This window comes from Bos javanicus, chromosome 17 (assembly GCF_032452875.1).
Source record: "Bos javanicus breed banteng chromosome 17, ARS-OSU_banteng_1.0, whole genome shotgun sequence".
Lineage (NCBI taxonomy): Eukaryota > Metazoa > Chordata > Mammalia > Artiodactyla > Bovidae > Bos > Bos javanicus.
In genome coordinates this window covers 44,154,318-44,168,902 of record NC_083884.1, presented here as the reverse complement: position 1 = coordinate 44,168,902, position 14,585 = coordinate 44,154,318, and the positions used below count along the sequence as shown (strand labels likewise).

Genomic DNA, 14,585 nt, shown 5'->3' with positions numbered 1-14,585 from the left:
AGGTACAACATATATTAATACAAACAACCTCAAATACAAAAAACAGACAATAATTAGATAAGATTTGATAGCTGTACACACGCATGAAACCACCACCACAATCCAGATAAAAATCACTTTTGTCATTTCTCCTGTGTCCTTTTCCAATCAGCACCTGTCCTCTATTTGCAGAAAATAGTTGTCTGTAGGTATTGGTTTGCTTGCAGTACTTAGATTTTATACAAAGTAATATTTCAATGTGGACTCATGTGTGCAGTCCCATTCACTCACATAATGGTTTTGAGATTTATCTTTGTTACATGTGTCTGCTGGATAGTAGTCATTTTCACTATATGGCTATTCAGCATCTTTTTCATTCATTCCCGTGATTCAAGACATCTCAATTGTTTCCAGTTTTTGACTATTATGAGTAAAGCTGCTTCATGAATATCTGTGTTCAAGCCTTTGTTTGTATATATATTTACCTTCCTCATGAGTAATTACCTAGAAATGGAATAGCTGGGTGGTATGACAGGTTGTGTCAGCATTTCCAGAAACAACCAAACTGCTTTCCAAAGTGATTGTTCATTTTTTCATTCCCACCAGCAGTTTATGAAAAATTCCAGTTATTTCTTATCATCATAAAGTCTTGACATTGTTGCTTTTAAATTTTAGACATTCTAATGGGTTTTTGTCTCATGACTAATATTATTGACATAAAGAGATGTTTATTGGTTAGTATTAGGTTTAGGTGAGATCATAGGGTGGGAGTGTTACCAAGTACAAGCTCATGCAGCTTGCCGCATGACAGGTCAATAAATCCGGTGATGAGTTGTTGGGACAAGGAATATTGGCTTTATTCAGAAAGCAACCAGATCAAGAAGATGGTGGATTCGTGTTCCAAAGAACCATCTTCCCTGGGTTTGGATTCTAGTTTCTTTTGTAAAGCAAAGAAGGGGAGGTGAGGCAGTAAAGTATAAAAGGTGATTTTTTGTTGTTGTTGTTCAGTTGCTCAGTCATGTCCTACTCTTTGTGACCTCATGGATTGTAGCATGCCAGGTTTCCCTATCCTTCACCATCTCCTGGAGTTTGCTCCAACGTGTCCATTGAGTCCGTGATGCCATCCAACCATCTCATCCTCTGTCGTCCCCTTCTTTTCCTGCCTTCAATCTTTCCAAGCATCCAAGGTCTATTCTAATAGAACAGAATAGAATAGAATAAGTCTGTGGCCAAAGTATTGGAGCTTCAGCTTCAGCATCAGTGCTTCCAATGAATATTCAGGGTTGGTTTCCTTTAGGAGTGTTTGGTTTGATCTCCTTGCTATCCAAAGGACTCTCAAGAGTCTTCTCCAACACCACAGTTTGAAAGCATCAATTCTTTGGTGCTCAGCCTTCTTTGTGGTCTAACTCTCACATCCATACATGATTACTAGAAAAACCATAGATCTGACTATATGGACCTTTGTTGGCAAAGTAATGTCTCTGCTTTTTAATACACTGTCTGAATTTGTCATAGCTTTTCTTCCAAGAAACAAGTGTCTTTTAATTTCATGGCTGCAGTCACCATCCACAGTGATTTTGGAGCCCAAGAAAATAAAGTCTGTCACTGTTTCCATTGTTTCTCCATCTATTTGCCATGAAGTGATGCGACCAGATGCCATGATCTTAGTTTTCTGAATGTTGAGTTTTAAGCTAGCTTTTTTACTCTCCTCTTTCACCTTCATCAAGAGGCTCTTAATAAATTATTGCAAATATTTTGTGGTTCAAGCCAGACCCTGGAGAAGATGGGTTAACTTTTCTTTCTTGCAGCCATTCACAGGTGGGCCTCCTCAGAATGTTTCTTGTGAGCTGAACAAAGGTATTCAGGCATGGGAAGCATTGTTCCCAGAGACAGTCCATTTTGTACACTTCCAGCTATTGGAATAGATATTCCAGCTATTGTACACTTCCATCCCTTTAGTAATTCATTTGTAGCAAAAGCAATAGAGCACAAAGGGTAGAGAAAAAGAAACAGTTCCAATATGGAGTCAGATGTGTTCTTCCCTGTTACAGTAACTTGTGATGGGGTTGGTGCCCTTTTAACAAGAGACACCCGAGAATTATCATTCTCTCTGTCTCTCTTTCTCTCTCCTTCTTGTGAAGGCACTGTGAGAAGGTAGGCATCTGCAAACCAAAAAGATAGCTTTCACCAAAACTCATCCATGCTCATGCCATGACATTGGTCTCCCACCTGTAGAACCTAAGAAAATGCATTAGTATTGCTCAGGCCACCCGGTTACCCAATATGGTGCTGTGTTATGGCAGCCTGTCTGAACACAATACCGTGACTGTCTTCAGACTCCCAACAAACACCTCTTTTTGAATAGTGCCCTCTTCTTTTTCCGTCTCAGCACGCTTTTCTTATTTCTGCTTCTCCATCTGAACCATAACATCCTTAAGTATGAATATTCCCCAGAATCTTCCATTTGGCTCTTTTCTATTTCTTTTGTTGCCCTTTAACATTGAACAGTTTGAGTAAATGTCCCGATTTGAATGACTTCTGTATGTGGAGAACCACAGATTCATATCTCTAATCTGTTTTATGCCATTTAATTAAAGACTTGAATTTTTAGATGTATCTCTATCCATATGTCCCTCTTAACAGTTCACGATCCATGTGTACAAAACACAGTGGACCATCCTTCTCTCAACCTGGCTTCTGCTGCCAGTTTCTATTCATGGCACATCATCCTCCCAGGCAGAACTTGAGTCATCCTGCTCCTCGGACCTAGTCAGTTGCCACTGATGCCAACTTTAATTTTGGACTATCTCTGGCACCATCCTTTCCTGCACTCCCCACAACTTCCTGTATCCCCTCCGTTCACCCACACTGTCCTTCTTTCACGGCATGCCCTTCTACTCATGACTTCACGTCCAATATCTCGTCATTTTCAAATGACCTTAGTGAACTTCATGCATTTCTATGTACAATGAGATTTTTTTCTCTTCCCCAAAAGGTAAACATTAAATAATAAAATGGAAAAGGAAGATAATTGATAAATATAATAAAAATGAATAGGACAGCTCATACAAAACAATAAAATAGAACAGGAAAATATATAGAAAAATATTTTCAAAATAATTTCTTCTCTAGTTGTTACATATTTGTGTTTGTGTTGCATGTACAGAAGGACCTAGGGAAAATAAAGGGAAAAGATGGAGTGACCCATATAATAAGGACTTAATACCTCTATATCCTTTCCATGTTTATACCAGATGACTCCAAGCTGATAGTCTTGTCTTTTAATTTCAGCATAAAATAACTTACTAGAAGCCTACAGCTGGATAAATTGTGACCTGCACTGGCTTGTTAGATTAAGGCTGGAAACATACTTAATTTTCAATTAAGGGGCAGAGACAGGGTAATGAATAAGTCAGGCTATTTAGAAAATATGTTTGGAGAATTAAAGAAAGACTAAAGATAGCTTCTTGAGAAAGTGCAAAAGGTGATGAGAAAATCATGAAAAAGAGCCTGGGGAAATGTTTTAGAAGCTGTAGATGCCAAAACAGTTTTATAGTGTGCGTTCATATTGGTGTGGTATGAAGATGAAGTGTAGCATGTACAGTAACTTTCAGGTGTGAAACTTGAGCTCAGAGTACCAAGTGTGAAGTTCTTGAAGCCATTGCAGCTTTGGTGGGGGGCCCACAGAAAGTGGGGGCTTCCCAGCCTTTCAGTTGAGGAGGCGATCAGAGTGCATGGGAGTGAACTCTGGACTCCAGGTCAAATGGCCTCCCTTTCAGAGTAACCTCTGACCCTCAGCAGCTTTGGATTTGGGCCAAGTCACAAGAATCTGGATTTCTGTTCTGCCATCTGTGAGTGGGAAGGATTGCAGTAAATAATCTCTAATGTCTCTTCAGGCTCTGAGCTCGTGTTATGTAAATGCTGTGTCTTTGTGTAAACGATACTGAAATGAAGGAGAAGCATTGTTTGGGTTCACTGTGAACAGGAAGGTTTCTTGGAACTTTCCCTGTTTCCAGGCAGTTAGAGATGAGAAGGCCTTAAAACAATGTTGTTGTGGTTTTAGATTTAATGGGAAAGGACTCACTCTCTCAACATATCCTTTGCGGTATCTAGATATATACCTGCAAACCCATGCTCAGAAGCCAAGTGTCATTTCTGGTAATGATTTCTTTTGAACCAATGTGGCTCAGACGGTAAAGAATCTGCCTGCAATGCAGGAGACCCGGGTTCGATCCCTGGGTCAGGAAGATCTCCTGGAGGAGGGCATGGCAAGCCACTCCAGTATTCTTGCCTGGAGAATCCCATGGATGGATGAGCCTGGTGGACTATAGTCCATGGGGTCTCAAAGAGTCAGACACAGCTGAGCTGTCTAACACCTTCAATCATAATGTAAAAATTCAGAAAGAATTGAATTTCAGTTGGAATTTGCTGCATTTCTTTGGCTGACCTGGTTCCAGCATAAGCTTCAAGCATTGTGTGTCAGTGTCAATGACAAAAGACTATTTTCTGTCTCAAGAATAAGAAAGAGCTGAACAGAACACTTGAGAAGGCCACTTCCTGCCCAGTGGCCTCTAAACGGTCGGTGGCCTGTGCCCCGTGGACCTACCAGAGAGACTCTCCTCCCGTGTTGCCAGGACGGAGGCCTGGTTGAATGGTAGGGGAGGGGAGGGAGTCTTACTCAAAATCTCTCTTCTGTGTCAGCGTTACTCCAATGCACCTCTATTTTTTCACCTTTGTTAGTCTTTTCCTTGGGATTTTAAAGGAAAATTTCTCAGAAAAATATACTTTCCCATAATTTATTCCTCTGCTTTACTATAAAGACCCCTTGAGTGTGTTAGAGACACTCAAAGACTTTCTAGTTGTCTTCTGACAATACTTGCTTCCCCAAACCATAGAGATAAAAGTAAAATTTTGCACAGGGGGGTCTCATGAGAGTTCATGGGGTCATGAGAGGGCATCTCACACCTGCATTTCTGGGATGTCCCGGCTTCATTCCTTCAGTCCACAGGCCCAATGGCAGGTATGTACTGGTGGAGACTGTATGTACTGGTGGAGGAATTTGAGGAATAATCCCTGTGATATAGAAAAGGTCCCCCATTTATCAAAGGCACCCTAGCACGTTGGGTTTATAATCAGATGGGCCTGGGTTCACTTCCTGTTTCTGCCACTCACTAGCAATGATTAAGGACAAATAATCTATGTTTTAGATTCTTTTTATGTAAAAGATATAAATACACACCCCTCATAGGCTGGTAGTGATGATTCAAGGACATAATGTATATGATGTTTTATAAGATCAGCAAACTGATTCTATAAAGGATCAGACAGTAAATAGTATAGGCTTTGGTGGCCTTGGGGGTCTCTCGCAATTACTTGGTTCTGCCACTGTTCCAAAGCTGCAGCTTTAGGCCACGTATAAATGAATGAACTTGTAAACATGAAAACCCCTGTTTTCCCTATATTATCGGTACTTCACTTCCAACACCAAATGTGTGTGTTTCCTCTCCCCAGAAATTGCGACACCAGCTGGGTGTCCTACAGTTTAATTCAGTTCTGAGACCATATCCCTAGAGTTAGTGTCAGATCCCTTAGGTTGAGGGCACAGTCCCACAAGACTGCCCCGGCTTCAGATCCTAATCTCACATTCATGCCTCTGGTGCTTCTGACCAACTAACCGTGAATGAAAGGTCCGCACATCTCCCCTCTCTTGTGTTCCATAATAGCCAGATGAGCTTACAGAATTCAGGAAAATAGCTTGCTTACTGTATACGCATTTATTATAAAAGGATACAATTCAAGAACAGTCAGATGGAAGATGTGGGGAAGGACCTGGAACTTCATGGGCTCTGGACGCCCCACCTTCCTAGCACCTCCACATGTTCCCCAGCCCAGGAGCTTGCCACCACAGTTGGGTTTTTCTATGGAGGCTTCATTATGTAGGCATGATGGTTAAATCATTGGTCATCATTTGCAGAGATGTGGATGGACTTAGAGACTCACACAGAGTGAAATAAGTCAGAGTAAAACAAATATGATGTAATATCACTTACACATGGGATCTAGAACAATGGTGCAAATGAACCTTTTTGCAAAGCAGAAAGAGAGACACGTGTGGATACCAAGGGGGTAGGGGTGGGTGGGATGAATTGGGAGATTGAGATTGACATATACACACTACTATGTATAGAATAGATAACAAATGGGAACCTACTGTATAGCAGGGGAACTCTACTCAGTGCTCTGTGGTGACCTAAATGGGAAGCAAATCCAAAAAGGGGGGATGTATGTACACATATGGCTGATTCACTTTGCTGTACAGCAGAAACTAACACAACATTGTAAAGCAACTACACCCCAATAAAAATTAATCAAAAAAATAAAAGTGCAAAAAAAGAAAAATCATTGGCTATTAGTGATTAACTCAAACTTCAGCCTCTCCTTCCCCTACCCACCAGAGATCTGGGTGGGATGCAAAGTTATAACCCTCTAACCCCAGGTTGCTTGCTGTGTCCTAGGCGACCCAGAGACCCTGGCCACCAGCTACCTCATTAGCATTAAAAAAAGACCATCACTCTGGAGATTCCAAGGGTTTCGGGAGCTGTGTGCCAGGAAACTGAAAAGAGCAAGAGTGGGCAGAGACCAGATATATATTTCTTATTATGGCACAACATGGCCGTGTTCCAGTGAGACTGTATTTATGGACATGGAAATTTGAATTTCATGTTGTGCTCATTTATCATGAAATTTTCTTTTGGTTTTCCTTCACTTTATCATATGAAGACCATTCTCAGGACAAGGGCTGGGCAAAAACAGGCAGCAGGCTGGATTTGACCCACAGGTCATGGTCTGCCAGCCCCCTGAGTTTCTGGGTCTTCCTCGGGGCTGATTTACCTTCCTCTGACCCTCCCACTATTCCAGGACGAGCATCTCTTCCACCACCCATGCCTCCGTCATGATGCATTTCTTCCTGGTCTCCTTGTTTTGCTCTTTGCTGGTTTCCATGTGGCCAGGCCTATATGTCTTGATTAATTTGCTCTTGGTTAGGCTGAAGAAGGTTCCGTCTCCAGCAGAGCTTACAAGTCTTAGGTTTTTATGACTCTATTAGTTTGTGGTCCTTTTTTCTCAAGGATCTTGGTAAAAAGTTCCAAGGGCTGGACTAGAAGAATCAAGACTCACTATTGTATCTTCTTCCAGAATCTTCCTTCCAAATCTGATAGGTTAGACCTCAGATAATTTGACTTTCTTCCACTGTAGAGTGAGTCCATGCTCATGAGGTCACCCTTCTTTCCCATCAAGGAGAAGTCACTTGGATGCCTCCTCATTCAAAATATTAAATCAGATGCTCCACAGATGTGACAGTCAATACCAGAATTGACTTTACTCTTCTCACAAACCTATTTTAGTCGGATGTTGGGTGACTTATCTTGATTTCACAAGTATCTTAAACATTTGCCTAAGTGTCTCACCTCTCCCTCCTCATCACCTAAACCTTTCTACAAAATAAACCAACTTTGAGAGGTAAATAGAAAAAAGGGTTACCACTGAATCAATTTTGAGAAGAACAGGTAACTTATAAAAGCAAAAGCTGGAGATAAGATTCTTTGTATAATAAACACGAACCATTTGTCAATCTAGCATTCTAGGAAAAGAAAATCAGATACCATGGGATTCCTGTTTTAGCTTGGTTTTAATTTTAAAATGTTCCACATTGGAAATAATTTGGATTTATTGAAAGCAGTATGCACTGCAATGACATAAGATTTGCTTGACTGATATAACGTTTGGTTTAATGAGTGGAAAAAGAGATTTAAAATCTAGCATAGTTCTTCAATGTTTATTCTAATATTTTATTAAAGAAATTTGGCATGCAACTTATTAGTTAATAGAATTACATAAGATGAAACCAAAATAGAATCTTAATGTTCTGGGTTATGCTGTATACTCCATTATTTTGTAATTCAATAAACAGAACCCTAACTATTGACATAGATACGACTTTCTTGGTATGCTGTAATGTTCTTCAAGTGGAGAATGTTTTCTGTATTTGTGGTACACTAAGCACCTGCTATGGAGAAGGCAATGGCACCCCACTCCATTACTCTTGCCTGGAAAATCCCATGGTTGGAGGAGCCTGGTAGGCCGCGGTCCATGGGGTCGCTAAGAGTCGGACACGACTGAAGCGACTTAGCAGCAGCAGCAGCAAGCATCTGTTATAAATGAGGTTACTTGGCTTTGAAAAGTGATGATTAAAAGTGGCATAGGTTTAACATATTACCTGTCTTTTTGAGAAGATAGAATACATTTGTCAATCATTTATTTAGTTACTTCTGTGACCCTGACTATCCTGTGGAATGCTTTTGCATAACTTTTCCCTAAACATTCATATACCCCTGTTTCCTCATCATTTTTTGGGCAAGGTAATAGAAGCTCAGTGAAGTTAAGAAAATGATTCAGTATCACCCTATTGCTGAGAAGTAATTGGGATGCTTGACTTCACAGCGCATGTAGGAAATAGTTATTAGGATACCTATTTCCATATGGAGAGAGTTGGGGTGGATTAGCCTAGGAATTTCGGAGAAGGCAATGGCACCCCACTCCAGTAGTCTTGCCTGGAAAATCCCATGGATGGAGGAGCCTGGAAGGCTGCGGTCCATGGGGTCACTGAGGGTCAGACATGACTGAGCAACTTCACTTTCACTTTCATGCATTGGAGAAGGAAATGGCAACCCACTCCAGTGTTCTTGCCTGGAGAATCCCAGAGACGGAGCATCCTGGTGGGCTGTCGTCTATGGGGCCTCACAGAGTCAGACACGACTGAAGTGATTCAGCAGCAGCAGCAGCAGCTTAGGAATTTGACTAAAATCAGAGTTGATAAAGGGTAGAGTCAAGAAGTAAACACACAGCCTTTGGTGTCAGAACCTAACTCAGCCTTTGGTCCTGGAATCTGACTTGGGTCCTCGCACCTGGTCCGTTTTGAAAGTTTCATCAGTGTTTACTACCTGAATAGTAATGAAATCTATAGTCTTAGCGAATGTGACTTTATTGTTTTTTTCCCTAAGTAATTAAGTAGGATTTCACCTTACTTGTAAATTTCAATCAAACACTGTTGAAATACAGGCATTTCTCATACAACATGATACAAGTGTTCCTAAAAATCTCTGTATGCTGCAAAATTATGCACTAAAAATAAATGGACTTATGGGAAGAAAATGTGTTGAAGTGAAACCAATCAACACTTACGGCACTAGCTAAAGCTATAACAGTCCTAACAAACATACAAGCTTAGTTAAAAAGACAAGCTGAATTCTGATGAATACCGCACTACAGTAATTATAGGACTGGTTTAAGGGGAAGAGGTAGCTTGATGGGAAGGAATTATAGGAAAGTGAAGAGCCTGATGAGTTATTGAGAAAGGGAACTAAACAAGGAAACTGTATCAAGACAGGGTGTATATTCAAGCTGAGCTGCGGGGATTTGCAGGTGTGAATGGGGGTCTAGTTGACCCCTATTTTACACTGACATTATCCCCCATTAGTGAATATGAGCCAAACCACATCACAGAAATACACAGTATTTATCTGCAAGTAGATGAAAACAAAATGGCTTTATATAGGGTATAAAGGAATCACTTATCTCTTGTAACTCTGCAGAAGAATCACCATATTTTCCATAAATATATTCATAAAAAGATGAAGTCATCGTAAGGAACTATTTGAGCAGTATAAGTATGATGTGGATTCTAGGAAGAGCTGGAAAATATTCCACATATTTCTGGAACAAAATATTGAAACATTTATCTGATTTCCTTGTGATTTGCCATTAAGAGGGTATGATATTTAATTTGAAGAGATACTAACTGTATGCACTCAGATTTCAGTGATAATCCTGGTAGAGAGGTTTAAAAGCGGATATTTAGAATTTATAGTCCCCAAAGTTTTGCTCTTTAATTAGCCATAAAGCATCCTGTAACAGTTTGCTATAAAAATTGAGAATCAAAAAGTGATAATTCTTAAAGTTAAAATCTCCCAGCTCTAGAGTATCAACATTGCTCTTATTTCAAAGTTGTCACTGCTGAATCTAAGAAAGGTATGGATCACGGCCACCTTATTTTTAAGAAAGAATTAATGTAGTGTGCTAAGCATTTGTGTCCGGTGCTATAGCTTTAGCAAAGCAGTTATTTTCAGGAAAAGGAGAGTTCTTGTGTTTTGGGTCCCCAGGACTGACGTTGCCATGACCTTTAGAGGTAACTTCCTTGTTCTTCGGGGGGTGATCAGCATGGGCTCTTAGTAACAAAAATTTAAACTAAGCATCTTCCGCTTGTGCAGAGAGCTGGAACTGCCTTGCACTGTAGAGGTCAGTAGCCGGCCTGGAATCTGAACTGCTGTTGGCTTGCCCATGTCTGGGCTTTGGAATAAGGAGGAGCTGCTTCCCTAAAGAAGGCTTCAGAGGAGAATTGGAGCAGCCCAGTCCCCATGAATGGTCATGTAATATTGCAAACCCCACATCTGGGCTTGGTTATGACTGAATAACCTGGTCTTGGGAAGTGAGCTGTGGACAACTTTAAAGGGAGCTTTTCTGGATCCTGGTCTCCCCTGGGCTATGGCTTATTGATAAGGTGAGTTGGGAGCCTATGGGCTCCCTTGCCTTCAGCCCCATGTCCCACCAGGAGATGAAGCCTGTGGGTTCTCTCTTGGAGATGCTTCAGGATTGATCTGCTTTTTATCCGCGGGGCCACTCTGATCCAACCTAGATCAGCCGCCTGTCCAACTCTGACCTGTCCCTCATCCTGCATTTCAGATAATCTCTTGAAAATACAATGATATTTTCACTTCTTAGTCACCTAGCTTTTAGAACAGACTGGTGGCTTAGGTAGCATGGTTTACACGCCCCCTCCATCTGTATGTCCTGACCGCCCCTGGCTCATCTGCATCACCTTCCCCAGGTTCTCCCTGGCCGCACGCTTCGGCTGGGCTGGGCCCGTTCATTTCCTGGGATGTGCCCTGGTCTGTCCTCGCCTCCAAGCATGCTCGCTGTTTTCTCTGGGGCTTCTCTCAGCTCACGGTCACCATTCAGCTTGGTTGTCTCTTCCTCCTGGGACTGGATTGGGATCCCTGGTGTCACTCCCGGAGTGCGGTGTGCACCCCCTTTGATAGCACACGTCACACTTGGAGCTGCGTGTCAGAAGTATTTTCCTAAAGGAGTCCTCTTACACTGTTGCTAGGAATTTCAACTGGGACACCACCATGGACAGCCACTATGAACAATGTAGAGATGCTTCCTTTAAAAACTAAAAATAGAAGTACCATATGATCTAGCAACCCCACTTCTGGGCATATATCTGGGGAAAACCATAATTCAAAAAGATCATGCATCCCAGTGTTCACAGCAGCACTATTTACAATATCCAAGACATGGAAACAACCTAAATGTCCATCAACCAAAGAATGGATAAAGGAAACATGGTGCTTTTATACAATGGCATATTACTTGGCCATAAAAAGGAATGAGATAATTTCATTTGCAGCAACGTGGATGGACCTAGATATGATGATACTAAGTGAAGTAAGTCAGAGAAAGACAACTACCATATGATATCACTTATATGTGGAACCTACAATATGATACAAATGAACTTATTTGCAAAGCAGAAAGACTCACAGACATAGAGAACAGACTTATCGCTGCCACAGGGGAAAAAGGATGGGAGGGGGGATAAATTAGGAGTAAAAAATTAAAAATAGTCTAGTCTTCCTGCTAGATTGTAAGCTCCCCCTGACTATGATGCCTTTTGCCCATGGCTCTGCCCTTGCACCTGGAAGAATATCCCACATATAGTAGGCCACTCATAAATGCTTGTTGAGTAGACTGGAATGTGAACAAATGAAGGGATGAAGCGGGAAGCAAGACGCAAGCCAGTGCATCAAAGAATCTGTGAGAATGGAGCTTACGAAAAGCAAAATGCCAGGGGAAGGTCAGGTGTGTTTGGAGGTTTAACTTTCAGGAGCTCATGGCTGAATTTAGCAAGGAGGTTTGGGTGACACGGTGAAAGCAAAGCCAGAGCCTGGTCGGTGGAAGAATAAATCTTGTGTAAACGGGCTGAGTGCTGCACGGGGCTGTGACTGGAAAAAGCAGCAGAGCTGGCATTGGAGCTGGGAGCAGGGGCGGCATGAAGGAAGCCGGCTCTCCCCTGCCCTTTCCCTCCAGTCAGGGAGGCACAGTTTTTCTACTACTTTGTCCAGCTTCCCTGGTCTGTCACAGGGGACTGTTCTGTAAATATTGCTTCCTGCCAAGTGAAAAGAAACACATTTTGAAGGCCTGATTTTTGAAATATTATTGAACAATTTTTCAGCTTTGGAGGAATGAAAACGTTCGATGTTCTGAATGTTAAGCTGCCTTCTTGACATTTGTTTATGAAGATGGTTGTTACAATTTGGGTGGGGCATGCACACTTTATCCTTACCGAGGGGGTTTGTTTTGAAGGTCTCTCTTTCAGCTACTGTTCTATATCTGGACTTTGGAATTTAATCTTAAAACACATATTTCTTGAATCACAGATTTTGGTATGGCTGGGTGCTAAGCCTGGCATGTGACCTGCTATTGTAAAACAAGCTTTCTGTGTGAGAGAGTACGTGTGAGGTGCTTCCCCCCCCCGCACTCCCCACCCCCCAAGTTTTTCACATGTGGAAAACAAGGGTTTGTGCTTAATTCTTTCCTTAGAGGTTAATGATGGAGTATCTCATTACCTACACAGCAATGCATCCTGGTTATTTAAAAAAAATTATATTGGAGTATAGTTGATTTATAATGCTGTGTTAGTTTCAGGTGTACAGCCAGTGAACAGTTATACATATACATATATATACTGTTTTTGCATCCTGGTTATTGATATGAGGTCAATAGGTCTTTATTGTCACTCTAGAGGAATTAATAACTTACCAGTAAAGGGAGAAAGCATTCAGTCAGTTTGGAGGCTGTTTAATCATCAGCCTGGGGGATGGCAAATACCTCTTTGAATTTCTGAGAATATCTCTCCCACTGCCTGCCAAGGCCTTGTCACCAAATTTATCACTTCAATTCACTTGTTTTTTTCCCTCCCATGTCACTACCACATCTACACCCAGCTCTGTACTGCATTCAGGAACTGACCCAACCATTTCTGAAGTTGCTGCTGATGTTTTACAAAAGAATCATCACTGGTTCCCTTGAAGAGCATAGTCTGTCTTCCTGGCAACCTGGCAAATGACTGACAAACACGAGTCTCCAAGGTATTGGCATTGGCTGCATCTGTTCGTAGTGTAATTTCATCAGCTGCACAGACGAGGGACGCTAATTAGTTTGTTGATACATATGTGATTTAATGAGACTAAACACTTAACTGATCTTGAAGTAAGCACAATTTGTTTCCTGTTGCTGTTTTTACTTTAATTAAAAAAAAAATGTTAGGCACATTGGCTGGAAATTAGAGCACTGTGTCATATTGGAGAAAAAAGAATTTCCAGGAAGTCTGACTGGTCAGTTGTGTCCTGCTCTAATGAGATTGAAGAGAAGAGGATAAAATATTGGGTTTGAGAACAAGGGTTGAAATCCAATTTAAATAGAAGATTAAGCATAAAGGAAGAATTTTCATAAACTACATTATGTCGGAATCCTCTGTCCAATACTAAAATTATAATATGTACCAGAATAACTGATTTTAGGAAGAAATTCCAGACCCGCATCAGCTCCAACATATAATCTATTTTTATGGCCTTTTTTTAAGTGCCCTCTTTTCTAGTTATTGTATTATATTTTTATGTAACTGAAACTATGACATTCAATTAATAAAATTTTTCTTCCTAAAAATTCACATAAAATAATGGTATTTTGATTTTTATTAATAAATATTTATTTAGAACTATCTACTAGACTCTTCTTAATTACTTTCAAGTTGTGCAAAACTGAATCCAGAGAGGTTCTCTATTTTGGGACTGGGAAGAGGTGATGAGGAAGTAACTCTAACCCCATGGTTAAAATTATATTTGTATTAAAACGCTTCATCTAACTTGCTTAGCTTTTTGCAAACACGAGTCAGTACTATGGTCTGTGCAGCCTGTTTTCATGGGACCATGTCCATGCTCTCTCCTCTGTGTATCTGCTGCAGTGGCAGAGTTGAGGCATTGACCACAAGCTGAAGTGACCCACTCTGCCTTTATGGGGAGGTTGGACCCCTGATCTACACCATGCCGGAGGACAGGAGTTGATAAGTAGTAATATGAGACGTGGGTTTGATCCCTGGACGGGAAGATCCCCTCAAGTAGGAAATGGCAATCGACTCCAGTATTCTTGGCTGGAGAATCCCAAAGACAAAGAAGCCTGGCGGGCTACAGTCCATAGGGTCACAAAGACTCGGACAGGACTGAAGTGACTTAGCATGACTACTCAATAGTGTTGTTGAGAAACATTAAAGACTAAGAAACAGCTACTTGTAGAACTGAATCTTAAACAGATCTTGGTGGAGAGCTGTAGATCTGCAGGTCTTTCTGAATCCCGTAACCGGTCCTCCATCACCAGATCACCTCTAGGCACCCAGCAGCCTCTGAGATAGACCATGCCCTCTTCTCTGCTGG

General features: G+C 41.3%; 1 protein-coding gene across 8 annotated transcripts in view; it reads left to right on the top strand.

Annotated features, from left to right (window-relative positions):
* The window catches only part of GUCY1A1 (guanylate cyclase 1 soluble subunit alpha 1), a 72,291-nt gene that overhangs the window by 14,163 nt on the left and 43,543 nt on the right, over positions 1 to 14,585 (top strand). For 3 of the 8 annotated variants that reach the window (XM_061384353.1, XM_061384357.1, XM_061384351.1), the window contains exon 2: positions 13,101 to 13,244. The exons of the other annotated variants lie outside the window; for them this stretch is intronic. The gene's annotated coding sequence lies outside the window, so the exon portion shown is untranslated. The remainder of the gene's footprint in view (positions 1 to 13,100; positions 13,245 to 14,585) is intronic. 8 annotated transcript variants of the gene reach the window in all.